Source organism: Phyllobates terribilis, unplaced genomic scaffold (genome assembly GCF_046119375.1).
Source record: "Phyllobates terribilis strain yellow unplaced genomic scaffold, ASM4611937v1 Scaffold_11__3_contigs__length_659146591, whole genome shotgun sequence".
Lineage (NCBI taxonomy): Eukaryota > Metazoa > Chordata > Amphibia > Anura > Dendrobatidae > Phyllobates > Phyllobates terribilis.
Genome location: NW_027362771.1, coordinates 522,281,592 through 522,296,599, shown reverse-complemented (window position 1 = coordinate 522,296,599; position 15,008 = coordinate 522,281,592). Strand labels below are relative to the sequence as shown.

Below are 15,008 nucleotides of genomic sequence, written 5' to 3'. Positions count from 1 at the left end.
CTGACAGTATAAACTAAGCACATAGCCAGGTAGGCAATATACATCCTATAAAAATTGCACCTTTAGTGATCTAATCACTGCCTCTATTTTGAAGAAACTAAAGTTTAAATAAATAAGATAATTAAGGTGCTCGGTACACCCCGGGTGTGGCCAAAAAGGCTCAGTGCACTATACCCCGCACCAGTTTCGCAATTCCCTGCCTTGTTGTCTGAGGAGAAAGCTCAGGCAAGGCAGCGCCGTCAATCATGAGTGAGGGTAGAGGTGGCATTCAAACCGCGTTCATGAAGCGGTGCATTGGGACTTTTGGTCACACTAAGGGTGCACCACTCACCCTAATTATCACTTTAGCATCAACAAAACAAAGGCAGCAATTAGAACAGCAAGGACATTATTATTATTATTATTCATTATTGTATTTGTGGAAGTTTTTTTTTGTTTTGCAACCAAATTAATCTTTCCATTTTGCTTATTTTCATGTGTACTATTGATTTAAATTAAAGTCTCTTTTATGTGTTTGCCCATTTTTATTTTTAAGCTCATCCCTGTTAATGGAAATTAAGGTTTCCAGATGTTTTCGCCTGTGATTTGTGATTTTTTAAAAAGTCGCAAAAAAATGTCACAAGTGTACTCCAGTCCCACACCAGAGTATTTTCATGTACACCAGCATTTTTTCTATTACATTTTGAAAAAAATGTACGACTTTTTGCTTTAAAAAGTTATAAAAATGTATACAGACGGGAAAAATATACCATTTTTGACTTAATAATAATAGAAGTGCAACTTTTATAGGATCTATATGCTCTACAAGGCTATGTGCTTAGTTTCTACCTTCAGATTAGGCTGACAGACTTCTTTAAGGGTTCGCTCACCCTGGCATATAAATCGGACGAGTGCAATATCAGAAAATGTTGCATTCCACCCTGACCAATGTTATACAATATGTCAGTGCTCATCTGTGAGTTTTTTCTTAGCTCAAATCGGCCTGAGAAAAATATGACAGCATGCTGCGAGCGGATGTGAGAATTGGATCCCACTCACCAATGCAAGTCAATGGGTGTGAGAAAAATATCGCATGGCACACACACCATGTGTGTGTTCTCCAATTTTTACGCACACATCTCAAAGGAAATCTGACATTTCATCAGCCAACTACAGTAAATTCACCTTCTGAACTGTCAGAATAGAATAGATATATAGATAGAACAGGTAGATAGAAATATGTCAATGAGATCTATAATCAGTGCCATGTGTAAGCAGTTTTCTGTACTTGTATTTAGGTAATAAAGAAATTAATAATTAACAATATGGTGTGAGGTCCCCCTGATTTTTAATAACCAGCTAAGGGAAAGCAGACAGCTGTGAGCTGGTCTTATTCTTCTGGGAAGGGGCCAATAGCCATGGAGGTTCTCAGCTTTATTAATATCAGCCTGCAGCTGTCTGCTTAGCCTTTGTTGGTTATTAAAAATAGGGCGAACCCCACATCATTTTTTTAGGGTCCCCCCTTTTTAATAACCAGTAAAGGCTAAGCAGACAGCTGTGAGCTGATATTAATGGAGATGGAGATGTTGTACATCCTCCTCCTTCCAGCTTATTCCAGGTGGCCACCGAACCAACCCCATCCTGTCAGTCACGTCCTTCCAATTGCTTGCACTGCCTCCCTCAGCCTGGGACTCCGTCTGATTCTGTCCAAATTGCAGTTCTAACCAACAGAACAGAGTCCATTTAACGTAACACAAGTCTCTGCCAATAGTAAAACTGTTTCTATGTCTCCTCACAGAACGGGGTAACTGTCTCTGAATAAAAATCCTGCACAAACCAGTTTAAGCCAGAATCATAGAGCAGTTACAGGGGAACAGTGGCCTCCTGTGGCCCGAGATTAGTACTGCAGGTAAGAATATTCTCAATGTCCATGTACATTACTAATAAAATAGAACAGCAACTGCAAATTACATGCAAACGGTTGGTTAATGGTAGGCAATGGGCAACGGCATATTTCTCATCACCTCACAGAATGTCGGAGTGGCCAGCTCCAGTCATGCTTCCCTCTCATGTTACTTTCCAGGCTCTTGACCCTCGGCTTGTTACCTCCCGTTGCTTCTTTTCCGCCTGCCCTGACCTTATGTCTGCAGCAGTTTCCTCTTGCCTGCTGCATGATGCCCTTCATGTTTTCCAATTGTAATGACTTTTCTTATGCTTTGTTTTGCTGTTCCGGGAAAATGGCATCAGGTTTAACTTCATTTTAATGACTGTGCGAACATCAAAATCTGCATAACAGCCACCTGTTAGCGTGATATTAAACCGCATAGCAGTGTCATGCCGCGATCACATCTGTGCGAGGAGATAAGACGAGATTAGGGACCAATGCAAATTAGTGTTCGTCTGACCAACTAATTAACCCATTAATGTAGGAACACACTAAGTAGTCAAAGTAGCATCTTAATTGGTAAGAGGTATGTGGCAAGAACAGAAAACGGACAGAAAATGAACCCTGACTATTAAAACAATCACAGGCCAGTCCAACAATTACAGATGTAGCAGAGCTGGAAGCAGTAGGGCTTTGTTCACATATCCAGTAGTTGTTTCCATTTTTGGATCCATTTGGGATAAAAAAAAATGAAAATAAAATGATCTTGTACAGGACCCATTTATTTGAATGGGAGCGGAAATGTCATAAAGATATCTTCCGTTTTCTTCCTTTTCAGCTACAATCTGTTTTTTTTTAGCTAAATCAAAAAAACATCATTTGTGGGTTTTTTAAGTCATTTTTCTTTTTTTGCCTTGAGGCAGTCGCTCACGTTTTTGCGCCAAGTTCAACAAAATGGCGCACGAGGTTCATGAATTTGGTGCAAAGTAAAAAAAAAAAAAGCTTCCTTTCTGTCAGTAAACATTTTTGCAACTTTTTAAGCAAAAACTTGGAACCAAAACAAATAAAGTCCAATGGAGGAACCCTTATTTTGGCATTTTTCTTAAAATCTTTTTATTCTTCAACAATCCTTAAAAGAACATCATTCCCTTTCGGAAGCTGTGTCCTCTATACTACCATAAAGTGCCCACTGTATGTACATACTTGGTCCGAAAAGGAATGATGTTCTTTTAAGGATTGTTGAAGAATAAAAAGATTTGTTTTGGTTCCAAGCGATTGCAGGAGGGTGTACCTCCCTCATTTCCGTGTGGATCCCTGGCAGATGATCGGACCAAGGAGAGACTACGATCTGGGTAAGCTGGCTATTATTGACTATTTGCATGTATATTTTTAAGCAAAAAGTTGCATCTTTTCAAAATGTTGCCAAAAAAAGATGATGCAACTTTTGAAAAATATGCATAAAGCTACACCGAGGGGTTGCGGGATTGGAGTAGAGTTGTGCCAAAGTTTGAGACTTTTTTAAAAGTCGCAGTTGATAAATCAAACGGGAACATCTGAAATTGCTAAACTCTAACCCAAGGCGGAAGAAAAAATAGGCAAGCACATATAAAATAAACTTCAAAAGTGGCGCAAATAGAGAAATGAAAAAAAAAGGCGCAAAAACTATACAAAAACCAGGCAAAAAGGAGACGTTGAATCAGGGCTATGATCTTAACAACTTTTTTGTCTGGCCAAAAAAGCAGCAGCTGGATTTATTTTTTTAAAAACAACATGTAATTCTTTGGTCTCGTGCAGATGTTTTAATAGAACGAGTGCTATCCATCTTTTTGATAGAATAACATGGGGACGAGTGCAATCTATCAGACCGAGTGATTCAAGAAAAAAAATTACAGCATGTACGATTTCCTTCCGAGAATAGGATAGCACTCGCCAATTCAAGCCAATTCGGACCACACTTGGATGACATACGAGTGCGGTCTGATTTTAACGGACTGGCTGCATAGAGAAAATGGAGAAACATTTATTTTTTTCTCTGCACTTCTGAAAAAAATCTTATCTCACTCTAATCAGACTCTGATCAAACTCTGATCAAACTCTGATCAACATAATTGGACTGATTTTTTTCGCATGGTCGTGTAACCCTAGCCTTATGGGTATGGATCATAATGGATGATATTCATATTGCATCTTTTTTTGACCTGTTTGTAATGGATCCAGTTTTATTTTTATACTGGGATTGTTACAAATGGATGACAGATGGACATGTGAACAAAGCTTAAAAGTGAATTTCTCAAGTGGAACAACTCTTGGCAATCGCCCAATGTGCTATCTAATTGTTTTACACAGGACTGCAGGTAATAATGTTACAAAGTCTTCACTCCCAAGCACAATTAATACATCAGGCAGATGACACATTGTATCTAATTGTATTCGTCTAAAAGTTATATCTAAATAAAGATGCTTCTCACAAAATTAGAAGATCATCAAAAAGTTAATTTATTTCAGTTCTTCAATACAAAAAGTGAAATTCATATATTATATAGAGTCATTACAGAGTGATCTATTTCAAGTGTTTATTTCTGATAATGATTATGGCTTACAGCCAATGAAAACACAAAAGTGATTATCACAGTAAATTAGAATAATTAACAAAAACACCTGCAAAGGCTTCCTAAGCATTTAAAAATGTCCCTTAGTCTATTTCAGTAGGCTCCACAATCATGGGGAAGACTGCTGACTTGACAGATGTCCAGAAGGCAGTCATTGACACACTCCACAAGGTCCCAGAGTTCCAGTTTTCATTTGGAAATCAAGGTCCCAGAGTCTGGAGGAAGAGTGGAGAGGCCACAATCCAAGCTGCTTGAGGTCTAGTGTGAAGTCTCCACAATCAGTGATGGTTTGGGGAGCCATGTCATCTGCTGGTGTAGGTCCACTGTGTTTTAACAAGATCAAAAGTCAGCGCAGCCATCTACCAGGAAATTTCAGAGCACTTCATGCTTCCTTCTAGCTTTTTGGAGATGGAGTGCATTTACTGAACATACATTTCAGTAGGCCAACATTTCGGATTTAAAAACATTTTTCAAGCAGTTATAAAGTATTCTAATTTACTGAGATAATAACTTTTGTGTTTTCATTGGCTGTAAGGCATAATCATCAACATTAACAGAAATAAACACTTGAAATAGATCACTCTGTGTGTAATGACTCTATATAATATATGAGTTTCACTTTTTGTATTGAAGAACTGAAATAAATTAACTTTTTGATGATATTCTAATTTTGTTAGAAGCACCTGTATATTCATTAAACATTTAATATTTTGCTCCCGTCTGCTGTATTTAGAACTCAACCTTATAAGAAAATGACTTCTGATGGAAAAGCCTCGTTCAGAAATGGCTGGCACTGACAGAAGAGTAGTTAGGAGGTATTGATTCCTAGGTATAAATCTGCCATCTGATGCATGCTTTTTAATTGTGCCTTCGTGGCAAATACAGTAGATATCACCGAGTATGTGTTTATTGCAGATGGCGTGTTCTGTAGTGTAGGATTTGTAACTTGTGTTGAATCGTGTATTTGTGCTCCTTCGTTGTCTGCTGTAGCTACACTTTGTGATCATTGTAATTGTCAATCATGGTCAGATATTAGAATTGATTGCTTTAGAAATGTCAATGGAGATAATGATTAGAACCTTCTAGGCTTGGACTGGCCCACCGGTGAGCAGGTGAATCCCCTGGTGGGCCCTTGTGAAGAAGTGCTAACGAGCAGTGCTAATGCTCTTGATTGATTATTTAAAGAGAAAGCCATCATCCAATGATTCATTATACAAACTACTCAGGTTAAGATTATATAGAAGCATAAAAAAGTTGTGTACTAAGGTAAGGTTATATCCCATATAGCTGAACAGTGGGTCTCTAGAGTCAATGTTTCTGGTGGTCTCTTGTCACCATAGTCCAACACTGGAACCAGATCTAGAAAGTATAAATGCTATAAATATATGACGTCTACATTTACTGTTATTGCTTAGTATCAAGGACATGACTATGGGGGATACAGAGGAAGCAGTTACACCTGGGCCCCATTGTAACACCTGTAGCAGTGCCCCTACCTATACCAGGGTGGCTTGAGGTCTTCTCATGTAGTAGGGTCCAGGTGTGGCTGCTACCACTGCAGCTCCTAACGCAGCACCCTGGGCATAGGGCGCACCCGTGACCCCCAGTACTGTCAGAATATAATAAGAAGGAGTAGGGTGTCCAGTGCACTGAACTGAATCATGCTCGATGCAGATAAAGGCCCGGTGTGATACATTTCCCTTCTATGTATTGATATCATAGAAGTCTTTTTATGCCTTTCAGATGTGCAGGAAGACAGAGGAAGCATCAATGACCAGAAGTGAATACTCCAGTACACTGCACCCTGCGGCTGCCCACCTCCATACTTTAGGCGTTAATTTTCATCTTCAAAACACATTCCTTCCACAATGGGTTTTATTTCCAACCATCAAGGCCTTTACTTGCTGCACGTGGAGGTGCACAGACTGTCAATGTGCATGTGATTTTCATCCTTTATGTGTCATGCACCTTTGAAGCATTCTGATGCTGATACATGAAAATGAATCAAACAAAAACTAATTGTATTCAAACTTAAAGAGTACCTCTCTTATCAGCTACCAAGTGTGTACATGAGAAGTACCTCTATTTCTGACAGTTAAACTATATGACTTATATGCTATAAGTACTTTTCCCTATCAGGCTCTTTCTCTAATATTAGTTGTCTCTGAGCTAGTGGGTGGAGACATATACACAGAGACATGGGGGGGATCTTGCTCTCCTGACTTTATGTAACCTATGAGTATAAGCAGCAGCAGCATGGAGGACATTATACAATGGTACTGTGCATTATAGCTGCGACTCCAGCTCTGAGATTAAATAAAACACATACCTGAAAGCAGCTGCAACTTCTTTCTGTTTTTTCCAATTACTCTGCACTTTCTTCCCCCCCCTCCCTTCTTTATAGACTTTAATGGCCAGTTGTAATTTTTGAAAGAGGGGGGAAGGGCACAAAAAAGAGAAGAAAATATAAAGAAGTTGCAGCTGCTTTCAAGTATGTGTTTTATTTTACCTCAGAGCTGGAGTCACAGCTATACTGAACAGTCTGTCTAGTTTTGATCTAAATGTTAGCTACATATCTGAATGAATGATGAATTGGATGGAGGAGAGGAGAAGAAGTGGCTTGTTAGTGGAGAAGGAAGCATATTTCTCTGGTAAGATGTATTACTAAGATTATTGGATGGAGCAATTAAAAGATAAACAATGTATCGGTTAGAAGTTAAGTGAAGTCTTAAAGGGGTTCTCCGGTACTTTTATAATGATGGCTTTTCTTTAGGATAGGTCAACAATATATGATTGTTGGAGGTACAACACCTGGCACCTCCGCCGACGGTGGACAGATGTAGTCAATTGCATAGCGTCAACTGAATAGTGGCTGCAACCCTGCCCCTTATTGATTTGAACACAGGGCATATGTTCAGTACGCGGCTACTATACAGTCAATAGAGTTGTGTAGCACTTTTAATAACATTTCATGTTCTGGTAAGGGTGGGTTCACAAATATATATATGGCTATCCATTTTGATATAGAAGCACTGTAGTGAAACACGCGATACCATAACCGATCACATTTTTCTATGGGAACTTTTCTGGCATCGGGTAAATCAGTTGTCATAGGCAGGTCCAGGTCAAAAGTGTTGTATGCAGTGTTTTTCTGTTTGGACACCGAACCAGTGCCTCAACAGCTTCATCGATCCATGGCTCCATCTGTCCATGGCTCCGTCCATCCATGGCTCCATCCATCTATTGCTCCATCTATCCATGGCTCCATACATCCATGGCTCCATCCATCCATTGTTTGATCCATCTGTTGTTCCATCCATCCATCCATGGCTCCATCCATCTATTGTTCCATCCATCTATTGCTCCATCCATCCATCCATGGCTCCATCCATTCATCCATGGCAACATCCATCCATGGCTCCAACCATTTGTCCATGGCTCTATCCATCCAAAGCTTAATCCATCCATGGCCCCATCCATCCATGGCCCCATTCATCCATGGCTTCATCGATCCATGGCTCCATAAACTCATATCTATTATTGCATGTGTGAATTGATTTGGGAAAACCATCTTAGTAAAAGTCTCTTTTAATATCAATGGTGAAGAATAGGAAAAATATATATTTACAGAAATAGCAGAGCGAAAAAGTAGCCAACAAAAATGTATCATAATAATTACTGATTGGATGACTGATTGCTGTGGTTCACCTGCAATGCTAAATGACAAACTCAACTCTGCTGCCTCGGTTTTTCAGCGTGATAACCCTGCTTTTCTCGCTGTGCAAGTCATTGTTATCTTACATTAGCTGAGAAAAAGCCCATTCACCTGTAATATTTAGTGAACTGAGACCTTGCAGCCGTAAATAACAATGGCATATTCACAGGCATATCTTCCCGCATGCACGATGTTTATTTGCAATATACATGGCCTAATTACTCTTAAGCCTCAGAATAAGTCAGTTTTACGAGAGCGTTTTACACCACAGTTACCTTTCCTCTCAGCTGCACTAATCCAAAAGATAGCAAAATGGTCTTATTTTTACAGCATCCCTTCATGATTCCCAGCCTCATCTCCGAGGGACAACTGTACAATAAGATAAGACCTGAGTTATTGTTTATGTGACTGATTGGCATATCCAAACACCCGAAGGGATAAGGGAATGTTTCTGTGCACATTAGTGGTAAATAGATGTCATAAGATGGTGTCAGACATATTCTAGAAGGCAGCCCGGATCTTGGTAAGACCTAAAAAATGCATTTAGGCTTAAAGAAAAAAAAATAGAAGATTATGTTTTACTTTCACAGCGTGTTCTCCTGGGGCTTGGTATTTACTCGTGATGCAAACACAATCTTATCTAGACCATCCGACTGTGCAGGTCAGAGGTTTCTGCAGATGGCAAAAGTATACAGAGGTGAGACAATAGCGTTGGTTCCCTTCTGAAGAGGTCACCTTGTCATTGACAGATGGGCTCATACAATGTTATTGAAAAGTGTGCTAAGAACCTCACAGTTTTATGCATAGTCTTCATGTACGCTAGCAGTATTGCAATTCAGGATTCATACATTCCTTAAAGGGGATGTTCGAATCATAAATTCCTTTTCCTCCTACATCCCTATCTATTTAGTGCCATAATGTAATCTATTTTCTAATATACTTTGATTCAAAATTCCTTATCCTCCCCTCACTACACTTTCTAACTGCTGTATTATTTTTTCTCTACTTCCCAGTGTTTGCTGGATACTCAAACGAAGCCTCATCAGTGATGTCCATTTCAGGGGCCTGGCTAGTCCCTACTCTACTGAGGATGTGCCAGTTGTCAATTCCAACAGCTGCTTAGTAGATTCTTATAACTGTGCCATGTGCACAGTGACAGTGCACTCTCTCACCAGCTCTGATTAATTAGAGGTAATGAGATGGCAACAGAGTGCACTGTCAGTGCGCAGTGCACACAGAAAGCAGCCAATCAGTGGTGTGGGTGGGGTTATACAGAGCACTACTAGATCAACAGCAGGTAAAATTACTATTGTATAAAAACTGCAGCAAACAGCCCAGTAAGTGATACATCGCTGGAGTCTCTGCCCTTACATTACGCTGCTTTCAACCAGATGTATATATTACCTACTTTGCTAGATAGATTATAAATAGTAAAACAGTGAGGGTTAAATAATGGGACCTACACCCATCATCAAAACAGTGATCTCTGACGCCCCTAATCCCCTCACTAGTACCTTAAAGCATTGTCAAATTATATATGTATTTATAATGTCCGGTCATGATCAATGCTACAATTTGGACAGTGTCACCATCTCTTGGGTTGTCCATTAAAAAATGGATGAATAAAAGGAAAAAGTCTAGGCTATGAAGGAGACGTGTCACTTCAAAACACGTCAACCAGGAGTTTGAATATTTCTCTTGGACGTTACATTCATCCATTTGATGAGGTGGATTTTCCTTTGAACCATGTTTTTACTGATGGAACATTAACGGAATAAAATTTTGCATTTTATCTGAAGTGCTGGATTAATTCCCCTCTTAACTCTTCTTTTTTAATGGACTGCCTTTCCTTGGATTTGGAATCCTGTGCACTCGTGGATAGGTGAGCTGATCTTACTCCTTTTGTTATTGCATCTCTTGGGTTGCCTTCTCCTCAAACCTAGTTTGACACTGTTACATTCATGTTGCTCATCAGAACAATCCAGCCCATAATTTAGTGCCATAACTGAGCTGAGTGGCTGGTTGGAATCCCCCGGCACCAACCTCTCGGGACCTCTCTTTTTTGTTGTTGTTGTTTCTATTTATGACCCCAAAGAGTTAAATTTTGTGCATTATCTCCCGTCTTTTTGCCCCGCATTTCAGGTGACAGGCGTCTCGCCAATGTCACTTTGCTCGGAGGTCAGTAAGAGGACATAGCTTTGTAAAGTCACGTCCATTTCAGAGGGCTTTCACTTGATGTACCGTCACCTTTCTAATAAAACCTCGGAACAGATGAAAGCCGCAGTTTAGAGTTGGATCAGGTCTTACTAAGGAACTTAAGCCGCCGAGACAAGTTTTAAAATCTCAATTGACCATTTTGAAAGGTTGTCAGAAAAATTAATTACTGCCATGATTTAAGGAGCACGCTCCCGTCCCTGGTGACAAAAGAAGTCTTTAATTATTGAAGGCGTGAGGCGTTTTGGTTACCCTCTTGCTCCAGATAGAACATGTCCAAGAGAATCAGGTGTCGCTTTATGAAATGATTCAAAGGCGCAGAGCAAAAAAGGGCCCACTAAATCACCACGTTTGTCACTGTCATGTGTGAAGCTATCTTAATGGTAGATCTGATGTAAGGAACATGCAGAGGAACCAGCTTGCCGGCTCTAGTATCTAGGTTAACCTTCGCCTTGGTTATCAGCTCTGAATATCAACGAGATACAAAGGAAGTATACAAAATACAATAAAAGCACGAGCCACGCGGAAAGCAAATATGGAAATGTGCAGGAGATATTCATTCCTTTATGGTATAGTGCAGTCTGCATATATTACAGCAACCTCATCTGTTTTTTTTTCAACATTTTATGAGTTAAAGGGCTTGTCCCGCGAATACCGACCCAGTCTGTATCAACCACAACAGACCCGAGTAAGCTGTATAGAACAACGATGGCCATTCATCTGACCGGCCATGTAATGCTACTTGACCCTTGTTAATAATGTCCAGATAATCAAGCTTCCTATGGGAAAAGGAGTAGTTTACTAAGGTGCCAGGAGCAGAGTTGCTGCATCATGTTACCCTCAAGTCTACTGATCATAGTACAGATGTATATAGCCCCATGCAGGCGCGAAACTACAATAGGTGCAGGTGTTGCAATCAAATCCAGGCCCTGGAGCCTAAGGGGCCCCAAAAGCCCCTTTTGCCTATATAAATAACCAATCCTATTAAAGGAGTATTCCCATCTCCAAGATCCTATCCCAATATGTAGTAGGTGTAATAATAATAATATTAGCAAATACCTTCAATTAGAAATGTAGTTTAGTATTTTTGATTCGCTATGTCTCTTTCCTCATGTGCAGGGCATTGCAGGACCTTAGGATCTTGGAAATGGCTCCTCATGTGCAGGGCATTGCAGGACCTTAGGATCTTGGAAATGGCAATACTCCTTTAAAGTCTTGCAATCATTTAGGACCCTGTTGGGGCTTTTGCATTGGGGCCCATGAGCTTCAAGTTACATCACTGGCCCCATGTATGTATCGGAGAGGTAAAGGTAGGTTCTACTCACATTACATTTAAGGCTTGTGTAGACAACTGCATTTTTGGTCCAAGTGGGATCCGACAAAATATCGGATTGCACTCAAATGATATTTTATGGGGCCGAGTACTTGTCCGCGCACTCGTTGCATCAGATTCGCATTCATCCATGCAAGTTAATAAGTCCTTGGTAAACTTTGGAGGGCACTCAGATGGCATCTGAGCGCAGTCCAGTTTTCACAGGCTGACAGAATAAGTAGATGGAGAATTTTTTTTCTCCATCTTCTCCTCACTCAAGAGAATCGGGTCACACTATGCTGACACTCTGAAAAAACTCTGATCAGAGTGTGATTAGCATAATCGGCCCTATTATGTCGGACGAGAGGAAATACGCTGGTGTGGCTCTAGCCTTAGGGGCTAATTTTGGCGTTTATGCAGGGTCAAGTCTTGTGACATTTACATTATCTACCAGTCAAAAGACACTCTTCCATAGGGTTCACTTGATCAGAGTTTGTATAGCATTCAACAGAAGCAGATTCACACTGCACCAGGAACAAGTAAGACAAACTACTGCCATTTTTCTGCACACCATTTCCTATGTTTTCATGCATAGTTGAGCCTGGGTGCATAAAAATGGTGCTCTGGACTGGTGAGTCAAAAAGTGAAATATTTGGCTGTAACGGAAGGCAATTTGTTCACCAAAGGACTGTAGAGCGGTATCACAGTGTCTGCAGGCGACAGTAAAGCATGGTGGAGGTTCCTTGCAAGTTTGTGGCTACATTTAAGCACATGGAGATGAGGATTTTGCCAGGATTAATGTTGTCTTCATTGTTGAGAAATACAGGCTGATACTTATCCATCATTTAATACCGCCAGGGAGGCGTCTGTCCCCAAACACACTCTACAGCCAATGTCATTAAATGGATCTTCAGTGTAACGAAGAACAAGTGATTATATGGCCCCACAGAACCCTGATCTCAACATCATCAAGTCTGTCTGGGATTACATGAAGAGACAGATGGATTTATGTAAGTGACATCCACAGAAGATCTGTGGTTAGTTCTCCAAGATATTTGGATCAACCTCCCTGCTGAGTTCATTCAACAACTTTGTGCAAGTGTACTTAGAAAAGTTGATTCTGTTTTTCTTTTGTTCATTCACTTTGCATTTTGTTAATAGATAAAAATAAGCTATTAACACATCTTATTTTGAAAGCATTCTTACTCTGCAGCATTTTTTTCACACCTGCCTAAAACTTTTGCATAGTACTCTATGTGGAACTGCTTCTGTTCCTTGTAATTGACTGTCACTGTCAGATAATGTCCTTGTCTGCTTTTCTTCTATGTACTTCACTCTTTTATGTTTCCTTCTTCTGGGATAAGAAGTTGCGGATGTAGATCTGTAACTAATGACATTAAAACTATACAATATAGAAAGAAGAAAATGCACAATTAAAGCAGACTTTTAACAATGTACAAAAGCAGTAGCTTTGTAAAAGAATTCAATTAGAGAGGAACAGATCTGGCTCCAATTTTCGCCAATTAGTGGTGGTAAAATCAAGACAATCATATTATGTTAATGTCGCTTTTGCCCTTTATTTAGAATGCGAACATACGGTGGAGCCTCGCTCACGGCTCCAAAATAAATACAGAGCTCTGATACGATAGATGAAATAAAACTAATGACTATACAAAACTATTCAAATTATTACACTACCGGAAATCCATAAAAAAGTTAGAACTGCATAAGACCTGTGGGCATGAGTGGATTACAGCTTGACCACCCATGGTGACGTATACTATTCTAACATTTTGTTGACTGTGCTGGATGAAGTTGGTCACATTCTGGGGTGTATCAGGTATAATTTGAAATAAAAACTTCAATTTTCAGTTGAAGGTACAGAGGACCTTTCACCAAATTTTTCATGTTAAACTGGACACAAAATAATAGTGGCTGCAGAGCAGAATAAAACTTTTTTTTCGTTTTAATTTCGCCTCTTCATTGCAGAGATATTGGCGATCAAAGTAATTGACATCTAAGCAGTTAATTCCAAGTGGGCGTTACCAGAGAGATTTCACTGAGGTTGTGTACTTCTTCCTCTCTCTGAGCCTGACCAATCATGAGCAGGCAGCAACACAGTGTGGAAAGAACAACATGCTGCCACAATAGCTTATGTCAGCTAAGTGTTAAACATAATGAGTTTGTTCTCCTCACTATAGAGTGAGGATATGTGCTGCAGCCAGAGAGGGGAGGAAGGCAGTAATGCAGAGGTGAGTCTCATTAGAAACACTTCTAGTAGCTCTCCTCTCATATGGCTGCCAATGCTGCCAATCATAAGCAGCCTTCCACATACAAGGGAAAAAAAGATCCCTCCCCACCTCCACTATAGCTTAGACCAGGTTCTGTGTGAGACATAATGCCACAGTCTGCTCTCCTCACTGAAGAGTGATTGCTTGTGCCAGAGCACAGCAGACCTGAGTGTGAGTAACAGTTTTCTTCTCCAGCAGTCAGTGTGTGGGTTTGGGCAGTAGTGTAGAGTTGGCCGCACTACACTAGTTTTGGTTGGTCTAATGTGTATTTGGCCATGCCAATAAAGCTCATTTGAATTTGAAAGGAGAGTTATTAGAAGTGTTTGTAATGAGACTCAATGTCTGCATCACTAACCCCCCCCCCCCCACTGACTGCTGGAGATGAGAGCAGAAAGATAAGGAAACTGCTGTATTGCCAACCTGAAGGCACAGGAAGTATGAGTCTAAAATAGCCCCAGTGGCCAGTATGAAAATTGCAAATTTACTACTCTTTTAACAACTTTAAAAAAAAATACATATAACCCAAAAAAACTGATTTAAGCAATAAACTATTTTCTGCTTAAAGGACTTATTCACGCAGCACAAGTTTGGTCTAATAATAGGACTTAATACAAATTATTATTATTTATTATTATAGTGCCATTTATTCCATGGTGCTATACATGTGAAATGGGGTATGCATAACAAATGAAGCAGTATAAAAGCCACCATTCTTACTAGGCAAAAAGCAGCTAGTTTCAATGCGAGCACACCGCCATCTGATATGCATTGGGGTCTCCTGACTCTTCCCTGACCAATGACCCCTGAGCATCCACTCCCTATGTTTTCCAGAGGAGACTAGTAGCAGCTTTCTCCTCTCTCCATGAAAACTTAGCAGAGCACACAAGTGTATAGGGGACTTCAGGAGAGATAGCGGTCTGCCAGAATGAACATTCAGTCAACAGCTATCTAATGTGTATGGCCAGCGCTGCCTATCCTTTATTCTTGGCCTTTAATGTATCTC

General features: G+C 40.1%; 1 protein-coding gene across 3 annotated transcripts in view; it reads right to left on the bottom strand.

Annotated features, from left to right (window-relative positions):
* Positions 1-15,008, bottom strand: part of LRRTM4 (leucine rich repeat transmembrane neuronal 4) — an 842,864-nt gene that overhangs the window by 321,217 nt on the left and 506,639 nt on the right. The gene's annotated exons all lie outside the window — the stretch shown is intronic.